The sequence below is a fragment of the Cololabis saira genome, unplaced genomic scaffold (genome assembly GCF_033807715.1).
Source record: "Cololabis saira isolate AMF1-May2022 unplaced genomic scaffold, fColSai1.1 scf031, whole genome shotgun sequence".
Lineage (NCBI taxonomy): Eukaryota > Metazoa > Chordata > Actinopteri > Beloniformes > Belonidae > Cololabis > Cololabis saira.
Genome location: NW_026906195.1, coordinates 358,916 through 377,524, shown reverse-complemented (window position 1 = coordinate 377,524; position 18,609 = coordinate 358,916). Strand labels below are relative to the sequence as shown.

Below are 18,609 nucleotides of genomic sequence, written 5' to 3'. Positions count from 1 at the left end.
AAAATAAAGTAAAACCAACCATTTTAAAATAAAGACTCTAAATTGTCTATTTCTGAAGATTCACACACACACACACACACACACACACACACACACACACACACACACACACACACACACACACACACACACACACACACACACACACACACACACACACACACACACACACACACACACACACACACACACACACGCGGCTGACAGGTTTTTGTGGCCGAGTGGTTAAGGCGATGGACTAGAAATCCATTGGGGATTCCCCGCGCAGGTTCGAATCCTGCCAACAACGAGTAATGTTTGAATGTGCAAGACGACTGCCTAATTTGCAGTTATTAATCATATCCAGTACTGTCTTTCAAAAGTAATCAGTTGGCTTCCCTTGTGGTACATTTTGTATTTTCTACCCAGCATGGTAATACCGATGGATGATTTTTAATTTTACCGCACCAGGACAACTTATATTAAATCACACATTTATTTCTAACATGAATGATTTGAAGATAGGATTGTTTTTTCGTTACGCCCGCCATTTTCAAAGCATGCAAGTTTCCGTAGTGTAGTGGTTATCACGTTCGCCTAACACGCGAAAGGCCCCCTGTTCGAAACTGGGCAGAAACATGTATTACTGCAATAATATTATTTGGACTTGGAAAACCCCTCTAATCCTCTTCTTGGTGCTCGGCACAGGAAGGTCGACCATCTCTTTCTCGCATTGGGTCTTATGCAGAAATGAATTTCGTTGCAGTTCCACAACTGATTAAAAGCCAGTCATTCCCCATTTACCTAATCTTTCAAATGTCCAACTTTACAGGAAAAAAAGAAGCATATTACAGAGATTTTTTACAGGATCTTTTCGTCATGCCCGCCTTTTTCAAAACATGTAAGTCACTAGCTCCACCACCAAACCCCAGCAGCATTAACACCAGACCCCACTAGCTCCACCACCAGACCCCAGGAGCTTCCAACACCAGACCACACTAGCTCCACCACCATACCCCAGCAGCATCACCACCAGACCCCAGGAGCTTCCACCACCAGACCCCAGGAGCTTCCACCACCAGACCCCAGGAGCTTCCACCACCAGACCCCAGGAGCTTCCACCAGACCACAGCAGCATAACCACCAGACCCCACTAGCTCCACCACCAGACCCCAGCAGCATTACCACCAGACCCCATCCACCACCAGACCCTACTAGCTCCACCACCAGACCCCAGCAGCATTACCACCAGACCCCATCCACCACAAGACCCCACTAGCTCCACCACCAGACCACAGCAGCATCACCACCAGACCCCATCCACCACCAGACCCTACTAGCTCCACCACCAGACCCCAGGAGCTTCCAACACCAGACCCCACTAGCTCCACCACCAGACCCCAGCAGCATCAGCACCAGACCCCAGGAGCTTCCACCACCAGACCCCAGGAGCTTCCACCACCAGACCCCAGGAGCTTCCACCACCAGACCCCAGGAGCTTCCACCACCAGACCTCAGGAGCTTCCACCACCAGACCCCAGGAGCTTCCACCACCAGACCCCAGCAGCATCAGCACCAGACCCCAGCAGCATCACCACCAGAACCCAGGATATTCCACCACCACACCCCAGGAGCTTCCATCACCAGACCCCAGGAGCTTCCACCACCAGACCCCTCTAGCTGCACCACCAGACCCCAGCAGCATCACCACCACACCTCAGGAGCTTCCACCACCAAACCCTAACAACAACTCAACAACCTCAAAAACCCGGCTCACCTGGAGCCACCCAAAGACCCGGCTCACCGTCCGAACCCGGGGACCCGCTTTTAAGCCCCCCACCGACCGGCCACTGGAGTGAAAGAGCCAGCCCTTGGGCCTGGAGGACCAGGGCCCTGCTACCATAAACACCCAGACGCTCCTAGCACCATGGACAGCACTCTGTCAGATGCTCAAGCGCATATTGTTTTTTACTCATGTTCTGGTTTCAGGACCACAATAAAAACACAATAAAAGCTGAACAGGGTTCCATGGTGTAATGGTTAGCACTCTGGACTTTGACCCCAGGAGCTTCCACCACCAGACACCACTAGCTCCACCACCAGACGACAGCAGCATCACCACCACACCTCAGGAGCTTCCACCACCAGACACCACTAGCTCCACCACCAGACCCCAGCAGCATCACCACCAGACCCCAGCAGCATCACCACCAGACCCCAGGAGCTTCCACCACCAGACCCCAGGAATTTCCATCACCAGACCCAAGGAGCTTCCATCACCTGACCCCAGGAGCTTCCATCACCAGACCCCAGGAGCTTCCACCACCAGACCCCACTAGCTGCACCACCAGACCCCAGCAGCATCACCACCACACCTCAGGAGCTTCCACCACCAGACCCCAACAACAACTCAACAACCTCAACAACCCGGCTCACCTGGAGCCACCCAGAGACCCGGCTCACCGTCCGAACCAGGGGACCCGCTTTTAAGTCCCCTACCCCCCTCCCCCCCACTGTGTGGCGGAGTCACATCCTGGTTATACAGCAGAGTGGCGCAGCGGAAGCGTGCTGGGCCCATAACCCAGCGGTCGATGGATCGAAACCATCCTCTGCTACTTAAGAGATCCTCTCATACATGAGATGTGAGAGATTAACTGAAATCTATCCAGAGCTTTTTGGAAACAAGAAAGTGGATGTATGATCTATGAACTATGAACATACTGGCTGTTGATGCTGACTGTTGATGAAAATGCATTTAATCAAAATGAGGATGAAAATATGTCTCAACCTAATAAAGTAAAACCAACCATTTTAAAATAAAGTAAAACCAACCATTTTAAAATAAAGACTCTAAATTGTCTATTTCTGAAGATTCACACACACACACACACACATACACACAGCTGACAGGTTGTTGTCGCCGAGTGGTTAAGGCGATGGACTAGAAATCCATTGGGGATTCCCCGCGCAGGTTCGAATCCTGCCAACAACGAGTAATGTTTGAATGTGCAAGACGACTGCCTAATTTGCAGTTATTAATCATATCCAGTACTGTCTTTCAAAAGTAATCAGTTGGCTTCCCTTGTGGTACATTTTGTATTTTCTACCCAGCATGGTAATACCGATGGATGATTTTTAATTTTACCGCACCAGGACAACTTATATGAAATCACACATTTATTTTTAACATGAATGATTTGAAGATAGGATTTTTTTTTCGTTACGCCCGCCATTTTCAAAGCATGCAAGTTTTCGTAGTGTAGTGGTTATCACGTTCGCCTAACACGCGAAAGGTCCCCTGTTCGAAACTGGGAGGAAACATGTATTACTGCAATAATATTATTTGGACTTGGAAAACCCCTCTAATCCTCTTCTTGGTGCTCGGCACAGGAAGGTCGACCATCTCTTTCTCGCATTGGGTCTTATGCAGAAATGAATTTCGTTGCAGTTCCACAACTGATTAAAAGCCAGTCATTCCCCATTTACCTAATCTTTCAAATGTCCAACTTTACAGGAAAAAAAGAAACATATTACAGAGATTTTTTACAGGATCTTTTCGTCATGCCCGCCTTTTTCAAAACATGTAAGTCACTAGCTCCACCACCAAACCCCAGCAGCATTAACACCAGACCCCACTAGCTCCACCACCAGACCCCAGGAGCTTCCAACACCAGACCCCACTAGCTCCACCACCATACCCCAGCAGCATCACCACCAGACCCCAGGAGCTTCCACCACCAGACCTCAGGAGCTTCCACCACCAGACCCCAGGAGCTTCCACCAGACCCCAGCAGCATCACCACCAGACCCCACTAGCTCCACCACCAGACCCCAGCAGCATTACCACCAGACCCCATCCACCACCAGACCCTACTAGCTCCACCACCAGACCCCAGCAGCATTACCACCAGACCCCATCCACCACAAGACCCCACTAGCTCCACCACCAGACCCCAGCAGCATCACCACCAGACACCATCCACCACCAGACCCTACTAGCTCCACCACCAGACCCCAGGAGCTTCCAACACCAGACCCCACTAGCTCCACCACCGGACCCCAGCAGCATCAGCACCAGACCCCAGGAGCTTCCACCACCAGACCCCAGGAGCTTCCACCACCAGACCCCAGGAGCTTCCACCACCAGACCCCAGGAGCTTCCACCACCAGACCTCAGGAGCTTCCACCACCAGACCCCAGGAGCTTCCACCACCAGACCCCAGCAGCATCAGCACCAGACCCCAGCAGCATCACCACCAGAACCCAGGAGCTTCCACCACCACACCCCAGGAGCTTCCATCACCAGACCCCAGGAGCTTCCACCACCAGACCCCTCTAGCTGCACCACCAGACCCCAGCAGCATCACCACCACACCTCAGGAGCTTCCACCACCAAACCCTAACAACAACTCAACAACCTCAAAAACCCGGCTCACCTGGAGCCACCCAAAGACCCGGCTCACCGTCCGAACCCGGGGACCCGCTTTTAAGCCCCCCACCGACCGGCCACTGGAGTGAAAGAGCCAGCCCTTGGGCCTGGAGGACCAGGGCCCTGGTACCATAAACACCCAGACGCTCCTAGCACCATGGACAGCACTCTGTCAGATGCTCAAGCGCATATTGTTTTTTACTCATGTTCTGGTTTCAGGACCACAATAAAAACACAATAAAAGCTGAACAGGGTTCCATGGTGTAATGGTTAGCACTCTGGACTTTGACCCCAGGAGCTTCCACCACCAGACACCACTAGCTCCACCACCAGACGACAGCAGCATCACCACCACACCTCAGGAGCTTCCACCACCAGACACCACTAGCTCCACCACCAGACCCCAGCAGCATCACCACCAGACCCCAGCAGCATCACCACCAGACCCCAGGAGCTTCCACCACCAGACCCCAGGAATTTCCATCACCAGACCCAAGGAGCTTCCATCACCTGACCCCAGGAGCTTCCATCACCAGACCCCAGGAGCTTCCACCACCAGACCCCACTAGCTGCACCACCAGACCCCAGCAGCATCACCACCACACCTCAGGAGCTTCCACCACCAGACCCCAACAACAACTCAACAACCTCAACAACCCGGCTCACCTGGAGCCACCCAGAGACCCGGCTCACCGTCCGAACCAGGGGACCCGCTTTTAAGTCCCCTACCCCCCTCCCCATCACTGTGTGGCGGAGTCACATCCTGGTTATACAGCAGAGTGGCGCAGCGGAAGCGTGCTGGGCCCATAACCCAGAGGTCGATGGATCGAAACCATCCTCTGATACTTAAGAGATCCTCTCATACATGAGATGTGAGAGATTAACTGAAATCTATCAAGAGCTTTTTGGAAACAAGAAAGTGGATGTATGATCTATGAACATACTGCACTGACTGTTGATGAAAATGCATTTAATCAAAATGAGGATGAAAATATGTCTCAACCTAATAAAGTAAAACCAACCATTTTAAAATAAAGTAAAACCAACCATTTTAAAATAAAGACTCTAAATTGTCTATTTCTGAAGATTCACACACACACACACACACACACACACACACATACACACAGCTGACAGGTTGTTGTGGCCGAGTGGTTAAGGCGATGGACTAGAAATCCATTGGGGATTCCCCGCGCAGGTTTGAATCCTGCCAACAACGAGTAATGTTTGAATGTGCAAGACGACAGCCTAATTTGCAGTTATTAATCATATCCAGTACTGTCTTTCAAAAGTAATCAGTTGGCTTCCCTTGTGGTACATTTTGTATTTTCTACCCAGCATGGTAATACCGATGGATGATTTTTAATTTTACCGCACCAGGACAACTTATATGAAATCACACATTTATTTCTAACATGAATGATTTGAAGATAGGATTTTTTTTTCGTTACGCCCGCCATTTTCAATGCATGCAAGTTTCCGTAGTGTAGTGGTTATCACGTTCGCCTAACACGCGAAAGGTCCCCTGTTCGAAACTGGGCGGAAACATGTATTACTGCAATAATATTATTTGGACTTGGAAAACCCCTCTAATCCTCTTGTTGGTGCTCGGCACAGGAAGGTCGACCATCTCTTTCTCGCATTGGGTCTTATGCAGAAATGAATTTCGTTGCAGTTCCACAACTGATTAAAAGCCAGTCATTCCCCATTTACCTAATCTTTAAAATGTCCAACTTTACAGGAAAAAAAGAAACATATTACAGAGATTTTTTACAGGATCTTTTCGTCATGCCCGCCTTTTTCAAAACATGTAAGTCACTAGCTCCACCACCAAACCCCAGCAGCATTAACACCAGACCCCACTAGCTCCACCACCAGACCCCAGGAGCTTCCAACACCAGACCCCACTAGCTCCACCACCATACCCCAGCAGCATCACCACCAGACCCCAGGAGCTTCCACCACCAGACCCCAGGAGCTTCCACCACCAGACCTCAGGAGCTTCCACCACCAGACCCCAGGAGCTTCCACCAGACCCCAGCAGCATCACCACCAGACCCCACTAGCTCCACCACCAGACCCCAGCAGCATTACCACCAGACCCCATCCACCACCAGACCCTACTAGCTCCACCACCAGACCCCAGCAGCATTACCACCAGACCCCATCCACCACAAGACCCCACTAGCTCCACCACCAGACCCCAGCAGCATCACCACCAGACCCCATCCACCACCAGACCCTACTAGCTCCACCACCAGACCCCAGGAGCTTCCAACACCAGACCCCACTAGCTCCACCACCAGACCCCAGCAGCATCAGCACCAGACCCCAGGAGCTTCCACCACCAGACCCCAGGAGCTTCCACCACCAGACCCCAGGAGCTTCCACCACCAGACCCCAGGAGCTTCCACCACCAGACCCCAGGAGCTTCCACCACCAGACCTCAGGAGCTTCCACCACCAGACCCCAGGAGCTTCCACCACCAGACCCCAGGAGCTTCCACCACCAGACCCCAGCAGCATCAGCACCAGACCCCAGCAGCATCACCACCAGACCCCAGGAGCTTCCACCACCAGACCTCAGGAGCTTCCACCACCAGACCCCAGGAGCTTCCACCACCAGACCCCAGCAGCATCAGCACCAGACCCCAGCAGCATCACCACCAGAACCCAGGAGCTTCCACCACCACACCCCAGGAGCTTCCATCACCAGACCCCAGGAGCTTCCACCACCAGACCCGTCTAGCTGCACCACCAGACCCCAGCAGCATCACCACCACACCTCAGGAGCTTCCACCACCAAACCCTAACAACAACTCAACAACCTCAAAAACCCGGCTCACCTGGAGCCACCCAAAGACCCGGCTCACCGTCCGAACCCGGGGACCCGCTTTTAAGCCCCCCACCGACCGGCCACTGGAGTGAAAGAGCCAGCCCTTGGGCCTGGAGGACCAGGGCCCTGGTACCATAAACACCCAGACGCTCCTAGCACCATGGACAGCACTCTGTCAGATGCTCAAGCGCATATTGTTTTTTACTCATGTTCTGGTTTCAGGACCACAATAAAAACACAATAAAAGCTGAACAGGGTTCCATGGTGTAATGGTTAGCACTCTGGACTTTGACCCCAGGAGCTTCCACCACCAGACACCACTAGCTCCACCACCAGACGACAGCAGCATCACCACCACACCTCAGGAGCTTCCACCACCAGACCCCAGGAATTTCCATCACCAGACCCAAGGAGCTTCCATCACCTGACCCCAGGAGCTTCCATCACCAGACCCCAGGAGCTTCCACCACCAGACCCCACTAGCTGCACCACCAGACCCCAGCAGCATCACCACCACACCTCAGGAGCTTCCACCACCAGACCCCAACAACAACTCAACAACCTCAACAACCCGGCTCACCTGGAGCCACCCAGAGACCCGGCTCACCGTCCGAACCAGGGGACCCGCTTTTAAGTCCCCTACCCCCCACCCCCCCACTGTGTGGCGGAGTCACATCCTGGTTATACAGCAGTGTGGCGCAACGGAAGCGTGCTGGGCCCATAACCCAGAGGTCGATGGATCGAAACCATCCTCTGCTACTTAAGAGATCCTCTCATACATGAGATGTGAGAGATTAACTGAAATCTATCCAGAGCTTTTTGGAAACAAGAAAGTGGATGTATGATCTATGAACATACTGCACTGACTGTTGATGAAAATGCATTTAATCAAAATGAGGATGAAAATATGTCTCAACCTAATAAAGTAAAACCAACCATTTTAAAATAAAGTAAAACCAACCATTTTAAAATAAAGACTCTAAATTGTCTATTTCTGAAGATTCACACACACACACACACACACACACACACACACACACACACAGCTGACAAGTTGTTGTGGCCGAGTGGTTAAGGCGATGGACTAGAAATCCATTGGGGATTCCCCGCGCAGGTTCGAATCCTGCCAACAACGAGTAATGTTTGAATGTGCAAGACGACAGCCTAATTTGCTGTTATTAATCATATCCAGTACTGTCTTTCAAAAGTAATCAGTTGGCTTCCTTTGTGGTACATTTTGTATTTTCTACCCAGCATGGTAATACCGATGGATGATTTTTAATTTTACCGCACCAGGACAACTTATATGAAATCACACATTTATTTCTAACATGAATGATTTGAAGATAGGATTTTTTTTTCGTTACGCCCGCCATTTTCAAAGCATGCAAGTTTCCGTAGTGTAGTGGTTATCACGTTCGCCTAACACGCGAAAGGTCCCCTGTTCGAAACTGGGCGGAAACATGTATTACTGCAATAATATTATTTGGACTTGGAAAACCCCTCTAATCCTCTTGTTGGTGGTCGGCACAGGAAGGTCGACCATCTCTTTCTCGCATTGGGTCTTATGCAGAAATGAATTTCGTTGCAGTTCCACAACTGATTAAAAGCCAGTCATTCCCCATTTACCTAATCTTTAAAATGTCCAACTTTACAGGAAAAAAAGAAACATATTACAGAGATTTTTTACAGGATCTTTTCGTCATGCCCGCCTTTTTCAAAACATGTAAGTCACTAGCTCCACCACACAACCCCAGCAGCATTAACACCAGACCCCACTAGCTCCACCACCAGACCCCAGGAGCTTCCAACACCAGACCCCACTAGCTCCACCACCATACCCCAGCAGCATCACCACCAGACCCCAGGAGCTTCCACCACCAGACCCCAGGAGCTTCCACCACCAGACCTCAGGAGCTTCCACCACCAGACCCCAGGAGCTTCCACCAGACCCCAGCAGCATCACCACCAGACCCCACTAGCTCCACCACCAGACCCCAGCAGCATTACCACCAGACCCCATCCACCACCAGACCCTACTAGCTCCACCACCAGACCCCAGCAGCATTACCACCAGACCCCATCCACCACAAGACCCCACTAGCTCCACCACCAGACCCCAGCAGCATCACCACCAGACCCCATCCACCACCAGACCCTACTAGCTCCACCACCAGACCCCAGGAGCTTCCAACACCAGACCCCACTAGCTCCACCACCAGACCCCAGCAGCATCAGCACCAGACCCCAGGAGCTTCCACCACCAGACCCCAGGAGCTTCCACCACCAGACCCCAGGAGCTTCCACCACCAGACCCCAGGAGCTTCCACCACCAGACCCCAGGAGTTTCCACCACCAGACCTCAGGAGCTTCCACCACCAGACCCCAGGAGCTTCCACCACCAGACCCCAGGAGCTTCCACCACCAGACCCCAGCAGCATCAATACCAGACCCCAGCAGCATCACCACCAGACCCCAGGAGCTTCCACCACCAGACCTCAGGAGCTTCCACCACCAGACCCCAGGAGCTTCCACCACCAGACCCCAGCAGCATCAGCACCAGACCCCAGCAGCATCACCACCAGAACCCAGGAGCTTCCACCACCACACCCCAGGAGCTTCCATCACCAGACCCCAGGAGCTTCCACCACCAGACCCCTCTAGCTGCACCACCAGACCCCAGCAGCATCACCACCACACCTCAGGAGCTTCCACCACCAAACCCTAACAACAACTCAACAACCTCAAAAACCCGGCTCACCTGGAGCCACCCAAAGACCCGGCTCACCGTCCGAACCCGGGGACCCGCTTTTAAGCCCCCCACCGACCAGCCACTGGAGTGAAAGAGCCAGCCCTTGGGCCTGGAGGACCAGGGCCCTGGTACCATAAACACCCAGACGCTCCTAGCACCATGGACAGCACTCTGTCAGATGCTCAAGCGCATATTGTTTTTTACTCATGTTCTGGTTTCAGGACCACAATAAAAACACAATAAAAGCTGAACAGGGTTCCATGGTGTAATGGTTAGCACTCTGGACTTTGACCCCAGGAGCTTCCACCACCAGACACCACTAGCTCCACCACCAGACGACAGCAGCATCACCACCACACCTCAGGAGCTTCCACCACCAGACACCACTAGCTCCACCACCAGACCCCAGCAGCATCTCCACCAGACCCCAGGAGCATCACCACCAGACCCCAGGAGCTTCCACCACCAGACCCCAGGAATTTCCATCACCAGACCCAAGGAGCTTCCATCACCTGACCCCAGGAGCTTCCATCACCAGACCCCAGGAGCTTCCACCACCAGACCCCACTAGCTGCACCACCAGACCCCAGCAGCATCACCACCACACCTCAGGAGCTTCCACCACCAGACCCCAACAACAACTCAACAACCTCAACAACCCGGCTCACCTGGAGCCACCCAGAGACCCGGCTCACCGTCCGAACCAGGGGACCCGCTTTTAAGAGCCCTACCCCCCTCCCCCCCACTGTGTGGCGGAGTCACATCCTGGTTATACAGCAGAGTGGCCCAGCGGAAGCGTGCTGGGCCCATAACCCAGAGGTCGATGGATCAAAACCATCCTCTGCTACTTAAGAGATCCTCTCATACATGAGATGTGAGAGATTAACTGAAATCTATCCAGAGCTTTTTGGAAACAAGAAAGTGGATGTATGATCTATGAACATACTGCACTGACTGTTGATGAAAATGCATTTAATCAAAATGAGGATGAAAATATGTCTCAACCTAATAAAGTAAAACCAACCATTTTAAAATAAAGTAAAACCAACCATTTTAAAATAAAGACTCTAAATTGTCTATTTCTGAAGATTCACACACACACACACACACACACACACACACACACACACACACACACATACACACAGCTGACAGGTTGTTGTGGCCGAGTGGTTAAGGCGATGGACTAGAAATCCATTGGGGATTCCCCGCGCAGGTTCGAATCCCGCCAACAACGAGTAATGTTTGAATGTGCAAGACGACAGCCTAATTTGCAGTTATTAATCATATCCAGTACTATCTTTCAAAAGTAATCAGTTGGCTTCCCTTGTGGTACATTTTGTATTTTCTACCCAGCATGGTAATACCGATGGATGATTTTTAATTTTACCGCACCAGGACAACTTATATGAAATCACACATTTATTTCTAACATGAATGATTTGAAGATAGGATTTTTTTTTCGCTACGCCCGCCATTTTCAAAGCATGCAAGTTTCTGTAGTGTAGTGGTTATCAAGTTTGCCTAACACGCGAAAGGTCCCCTGTTCGAAACTGGGGGCAAACATGTATTACTGCAATAATATTATTTGGACTTGTAAAACCCCTCTAATCCTCTTCTTGGTGCTCGGCACAGGAAGGTCGACCATCTCTTTCTCGCATTGGGTCTTATGCAGAAATGAATTTCGTTGCAGTTCCACAACTGATTAAAAGCCAGTCATTCCCCATTTACCTAATCTTTCAAATGTCCAACTTTACAGGAAAAAAAGAAACATATTACAGAGATTTTTTACAGGATCTTTTCGTCATGCCCGCCTTTTTCAAAACATGTAAGTCACTAGCTCCACCACCAAACCCCAGCAGCATTAACACCAGACCCCACTAGCTCCACCACCAGACCCCAGGAGCTTCCAACACCAGACCCCACTAGCTCCACCACCATACCCCAGCAGCATCACCACCAGACCCCAGGAGCTTCCACCACCAGACCCCAGGAGCTTCCACCACCAGACCTCAGGAGCTTCCACCACCAGACCCCAGGAGCTTCCACCAGACCCCAGCAGCATCACCACCAGACCCCAGGAGCTTCCACCACCAGACCCCAGGAGCTTCCACCACCAGACCCCAGGAGCTTCCACCACCAGACCCCAGGAGCTTCCACCAGACCCCAGCAGCATCACCACCAGACCCCACTAGCTCCACCACCAGACCCCAGCAGCATTACCACCAGACCCCATCCACCACCAGACCCTACTAGCTCCACCACCAGACCCCAGCAGCATTACCACCAGACCCCATCCACCACAAGACCCCACTAGCTCCACCACCAGACCCCAGCAGCATCACCACCAGACCCCATCCACCACCAGACCCTACTAGCTCCACCACCAGACCCCAGGAGCTTCCAACACCAGACCCCACTAGCTCCACCACCAGACCCCAGCAGCATCAGCACCAGACCCCAGGAGCTTCCACCACCAGACCCCAGGAGCTTCCACCACCAGACCCCAGGAGCTTCCACCACCAGACCCCAGGAGCTTCCACCACCAGACCTCAGGAGCTTCCACCACCAGACCCCAGGAGCTTCCACCACCAGACCCCAGCAGCATCAGCACCAGACCCCAGCAGCATCACCACCAGAACCCAGGAGCTTCCACCACCACACCCCAGGAGCTTCCATCACCAGACCCCAGGAGCTTCCACCACCAGACCCCTCTAGCTGCACCACCAGACCCCAGCAGCATCACCACCACACCTCAGGAGCTTCCACCACCAAACCCTAACAACAACTCAACAACCTCAAAAACCCGGCTCACCTGGAGCCACCCAAAGACCCGGCTCACCGTCCGAACCCGGGGACCCGCTTTTAAGCCCCCCACCGACCGGCCACTGGAGTGAAAGAGCCAGCCCTTGGGCCTGGAGGACCAGGGCCCTGGTACCATAAACACCCAGACGCTCCTAGCACCATGGACAGCACTCTGTCAGATGCTCAAGCGCATATTGTTTTTTACTCATGTTCTGGTTTCAGGACCACAATAAAAACACAATAAAAGCTGAACAGGGTTCCATGGTGTAATGGTTAGCACTCTGGACTTTGACCCCAGGAGCTTCCACCACCAGACACCACTAGCTCCACCACCAGACGACAGCAGCATCACCACCACACCTCAGGAGCTTCCACCACCAGACACCACTAGCTCCACCACCAGACCCCAGCAGCATCACCACCAGACCCCAGCAGCATCACCACCAGACCCCAGGAGCTTCCACCACCAGACCCCAGGAATTTCCATCACCAGACCCAAGGAGCTTCCATCACCTGACCCCAGGAGCTTCCATCACCTGACCCCAGGAGCTTCCACCACCAGACCCCACTAGCTGCACCACCAGACCCCAGCAGCATCACCACCACACCTCAGGAGCTTCCACCACCAGACCCCAACAACAACTCAACAACCTCAACAACCCGGCTCACCTGGAGCCACCCAGAGACCCGGCTCACCGTCCGAACCAGGGGACCCGCTTTTAAGTCCCCTACCCCCCTCCCCCCCACTGTGTGGCGGAGTCACATCCTGGTTATACAGCAGAGTGGCGCAGCGGAAGCGTGCTGGGCCCATAACCCAGAGGTCGATGGATCGAAACCATCCTCTGCTACTTAAGAGATCCTCTCATACATGAGATGTGAGAGATTAACTGAAATCTATCCAGAGCTTTTTGGAAACAAGAAAGTGGATGTATGATCTATGAACATACTGCACTGACTGTTGATGAAAATGCATTTAATCAAAATGAGGATGAAAATATGTCTCAACCTAATAAAGTAAAACCAACCATTTTAAAATAAAGTAAAACCAACCATTTTAAAATAAAGACTCTAAATTGTCTATTTCTGAAGATTCACACACACACACACACACACACACACACACACACACACACACACACACACACACACACATACACACAGCTGACAGGTTGTTGTGGCCGAGTGGTTAAGGCGATGGACTAGAAATCCATTGGGGATTCCCCGCGCAGGTTCGAATCCTGCCAACAACGAGTAATGTTTGAATGTGCAAGACGACAGCCTAATTTGCAGTTATTAAGCATATCCAGTACTGTCTTTCAAAAGTAATCAGTTGGCTTCCCTTGTGGTACATTTTGTATTTTCTACCCAGCATGGTAATACCGATGGATGATTTTTAATTTTACCGCACCAGGACAACTTATATGAAATCACGCATTTATTTCTAACATGAATGATTTGAAGATAGGATTTTTTTTTCGTTACGCCCGCCATTTTCAAAGCATGCAAGTTTCTGTAGTGTAGTGGTTATCAAGTTTGCCTAACACGCGAAAGGTCCCCTGTTCGAAACTGGGGGCAAACATGTATTACTGCAATAATATTATTTGGACTTGTAAAACCCCTCTAATCCTCTTCTTGGTGCTCGGCACAGGAAGGTCGACCATCTCTTTCTCGCATTGGGTCTTATGCAGAAATGAATTTCGTTGCAGTTCCACAATATCATTTTATTTATTTCAAACCAACAAAACCACAACTCTTGTACTACAAAACAAGAACAGAAAGTTACAGGACACCATTGAACAGAACAAACAACAATACCAACAACAGACACTATAACAAAACAAAAACAAACACTGTTTGAAAAGGGGATGGCAGAAGCAAAGCTTATTCATTTCCATCCCCCGCCAACACACATATAACAAAGACAACCATAACACAAAGTTACTCCCTTAAAACCTCTTCCCCTCAATCATTTCATCAGTTTCTCTCTTCTTCCCTTTTATACAATTCAAAGACTGCTTTTCTGTACTTGCTTTTAAATTGACTGACACTTTGACTAAGTTTAATTTCATCTTCAAGGCTGTTCCACAGAATAACCCCTCCAACAGAAACACACATACTCTTAAGAGTTGATCTTACACTTTGTTGTTGTAATTTAAGTTTTCCTCTTAAGTCATACCTTTTACCACCTTCCCTGTCATAAAATAATTTTTGAATTAAACTTGGCAGAAGATAGTTTTTAGCTTTGTACATGATTAATGCAGTTTTCAATTTGACCAAATCAAAAAATTTTAACGCAGAGGCCTTAAGAAAAAGTAAATTAGTGTGATCATTGAACCTGACATTGAAAACTGTTCGTATGGCTCTTTTTTGTAATATATATAGAGGCAACAGGTTGGTTTTATATGCATTACCCCAGACTTCCACACAGTAACTCAAATATGGCAAAACAAAAGAATAATATAAAATAAGTAGAGACTGTTGGTTAAGTATGAACCTAGATCGCCTCATAACACCCACACTCTTTGCAATCTTGGAACATACATAGCCAATGTGAGTTTTCCAGCAGATTTTTTTATCAATTATCACGCCAAGAAATGTGATATGATTCACTCTTTCGATACTTATATTATCTATTATTATTTGCACTGGAATGTCAACTTTACGTCTGCCAAATAAAATTAGTTTTGTTTTTTCTAGATTAAGTGACAATTTGTTATAATCAAACCAGTCTTTCAATTTATTCATTTCCTGCGTGATTTCTTGTAAAAGCTGCTGCAAGCCCTCACCAGAACAAATCATGTTGGTATCATCGGCGAAAAGTACAAATTTCATAACTTTTGAAACTTTACAGATGTCATTTATGTACAAAATAAAGAGTAAAGGCCCCAATATTGACCCTTGAGGCACACCACAAGTGATATTTCTTTCTGAGGAAATATGATTGCCGATTTGGACAGACTGTTTCCTGTTACCTAGATAGCTTCTCAGCCAGTTCAAAACAGTCCCCCTAGTGCCATATCTCTCCATCTTTTTTAGCAAAATATCATGATCTATGGTGTCAAAAGCTTTTTTCAAATCAATAAAAACTCCAATGGTGAACCTCCCTTTGTCTAAATGTGTGGTTATTTCTTCTATTAAATCAATAAGTGCATGTGAAGTAGATCTGTTTTTTCTGAACCCATACTGACTATCCGATAACAAATTATGCTTCTCTACAAAGCTATTTAATCTGGCAGCAAATAGCTTCTCCAGTAACTTGGAGAATTGCGGCAATAGGGAGACTGGTCTGTAGTTTGTAAATAGATGGCTGTCCCCAGATTTAAACAATGGTATTACTTTCGCAGTTTTCATTGAATTTGGGAATTTTCCTGACTGGAAGGACAGATTACAGATGTGCGTGAAAGGTTTTAAAATTCCATCTATGACCTTTTTCACTATTGCCATGTCAATCCCATGAAGATCTGTTGATGTTTTATTGCTACAGCTCCTAATGATTTCCATAATTTCATTTTCATCAACAGGATTAAGGAACATTGAACCTGGATTTTGATCTATTAGGTAGTCTAGTTTTTCATTTTCCATTGGAACCCTTTCGATAATCTTTTGTGCCAACTCCGGTCCAATCCCAACAAAGAATTTATTAAAACCATCCACCACATCGTCCATGTTCCTAATAGTCTTGTCTTTATCTACAAAATAATAATAATAATAATAATACATTTTATTTGTATGGCGCCTTTCAAGATACTCAAGGTCGCCTGACAGAGCAAGAAAACAACAATAAAAATACAAATTACAACAGTTAAAAACAAGTATAAAAACACATTATCGACAGCAGAGTCTAATCCAAATCATAAATCATAAGCCTGCCTAAATAGATGGGTTTTGAGGTGAGATTTAAAAGTGGGAAGAGTGTCCATGTTCCTGATGTCGGGGGGGAGGCTGTTCCAGAGGCGAGGGGCAGAGCGGCTGAAAGCTCTACCCCCCATGGTGGACAGGCGGGCTGGGGGAACAGTGAGGTTGGTGGAGGAGGCAGACCTGAGTGACCGGGTGGGAGTGTTGACATGGATGAGGTCTGACAGGTAAGGGGGGGCAAGATTATGGATGGCGTTGAAGGTGTTGATGAGGATTTTGTAATCTATGCGGTATTTGATGGGAAGCCAGTGGAGTTGGTGAAGAACGGGGGTGATGTGGGAGATGGCAGAGGTTTTGGTGATGATGCGGGCTGAAGCATTCTGGACCAGCTGGATTTTATGGAGGAGTTTGTGGGGGAGACCGAATAGAAGGGAGTTGCAATAGTCGAGACGGGAGGTGACCAGAGAGTGAACCAGGATGGCAGTGCTGTTGGGGGTGAGTGAGGGGCGGAGGCGGTTTATGTTGCGGAGGTGGAAGTAGGCGGACCGGATGGTGTTATTGATTTGTGTGTGGAATGAAAGGGTACTGTCGAGGACGACACCCAGGCTCTTGACCTGAGGGGAGGGGGAAACCGAGGAGTTGTCGATGGTAAGTGTGAAGCTGGGCTGTTTGGTGAGTGTGGTTTTGGTGCCAATGAGGGCTAACTCTGTTTTATTGCCGTTTAGTTTGAGGAGGGATGAGGTGAACCAGTCTTTGATGTCATGGAGACAGTCACAGAGGGAGGGAGGTGGGAGGGTGGGAGTGGGTTTGGAGGAGATATAGAGCTGGGTGTCGTCCGCGTAGCAATGAAAGTTGATGTTATATTTACGGAATATTGAGCCAAGTGGGAGGAGGTAGATGATGAATAGAATGGGGCCGAGGACAGAGCCCTGGGGAACACCAGAGGAGAGGGGAGAGGAATGGGATGAGAATGATTTTAACTGTATAAACTGGGTGCGGTTGGTGAGGTAGGAGTGGAACCAGTGTAGGGGTGTGTCAGATATGCCAATGGATGCTAGGCGGTCGAGGAGGATGGAGTGTGAGATGGTGTCAAATGCTGCGGTCATGTCGAGGAGTATGAGGATGGATAAATGTCCAGAGTCAGATGCCAGCAGGAGGTCGTTTGTGATTTTAATGAGTGCTGTTTCTGTGCTATGGCGGGGGCGGAAACCGGATTGAAACTGTTCGTAGAGGTTGTTGGTGGAGAGGTGGGCCTGTAGTTGAGAGGCGACAACTTTTTCCAGGATTTTTGAGAGGAATGGTAGATTGGAGATGGGGCGGAGATTATTGAAATTGTTGGGGTCTGAACCAGGTTTCTTTAATAACGGTGTGATAGAGGCATTTTTGAGTGGGGATGGGACAGAACCAGATGTGAGAGATGAGTGAATAATGGCTGTTATCAGGGGAAGTATAGAGGGAAGGGAAGCTATGACAAGGGGGGATGGCAGGGGGTCGAGTTGACAGGTTGTTGGTTTGGAAGTCCGGATGAGTTTGGAGAGGTCTGTGGGAGAGGGGAGTTGGAAACAGGAGAGAGGTACAGAGACTGGGGGGTTTGGAACATAGGGAGGAGGACAACCGGATGCGAGGGGGGCTAGTTGCTGATGAATGGTGGATATTTTAGCGTTGAAAAATGACAAAATGGAGTTGCAGTAGTCTGTGGAGTAGAAGTGTGGGGGGAGGGAGTCAGGGGGGCGGAGGGAGTTATTAATGACAGAAAACAAAGCTCGGGTGTTCCCGGCACCGGCATTGATTTTGGCTGCAAAGTATAAGTTTTTGGCTGAGGAGATGGCGTTTTTATACTGTAGGATGTGGGCATGATACATTTGTTGGTGGATGGTGAGACCGGTTTTATGGTGAAGCCGCTCCAGCTGACGGCCTTTGGCCTTCAGCTGGCGCAGGTGGGGGGAGAACCAGG

The 18,609-nt window shown here is 49.8% G+C and overlaps 7 non-coding genes across 7 annotated transcripts; all 7 read left to right on the top strand.

Annotated features, from left to right (window-relative positions):
• The first annotated feature begins 2,889 nt into the window (after window positions 1–2,889).
• On the top strand, window positions 2,890–2,971 carry trnas-aga (transfer RNA serine (anticodon AGA)). The gene has a single exon. It is a non-coding gene; the product is annotated as a tRNA-Ser (tRNA).
• Window positions 2,972–5,545: 2,574 nt separating this feature from the next.
• trnas-aga (transfer RNA serine (anticodon AGA)) lies at window positions 5,546–5,627 on the top strand. The gene has a single exon. It is a non-coding gene; the product is annotated as a tRNA-Ser (tRNA).
• A 256-nt stretch (window positions 5,628–5,883) lies between these two features.
• Window positions 5,884–5,956, top strand: trnav-aac (transfer RNA valine (anticodon AAC)). Its single transcript has one exon. It is a non-coding gene; the product is annotated as a tRNA-Val (tRNA).
• A 2,340-nt stretch (window positions 5,957–8,296) lies between these two features.
• On the top strand, window positions 8,297–8,378 carry trnas-aga (transfer RNA serine (anticodon AGA)). Its single transcript has one exon. It is a non-coding gene; the product is annotated as a tRNA-Ser (tRNA).
• Window positions 8,379–8,634: 256 nt separating this feature from the next.
• trnav-aac (transfer RNA valine (anticodon AAC)) lies at window positions 8,635–8,707 on the top strand. Its single transcript has one exon. It is a non-coding gene; the product is annotated as a tRNA-Val (tRNA).
• A 2,443-nt stretch (window positions 8,708–11,150) lies between these two features.
• trnas-aga (transfer RNA serine (anticodon AGA)) lies at window positions 11,151–11,232 on the top strand. The gene has a single exon. It is a non-coding gene; the product is annotated as a tRNA-Ser (tRNA).
• A 2,736-nt stretch (window positions 11,233–13,968) lies between these two features.
• On the top strand, window positions 13,969–14,050 carry trnas-aga (transfer RNA serine (anticodon AGA)). Its single transcript has one exon. It is a non-coding gene; the product is annotated as a tRNA-Ser (tRNA).
• The last annotated feature ends 4,559 nt before the right edge of the window (window positions 14,051–18,609 follow it).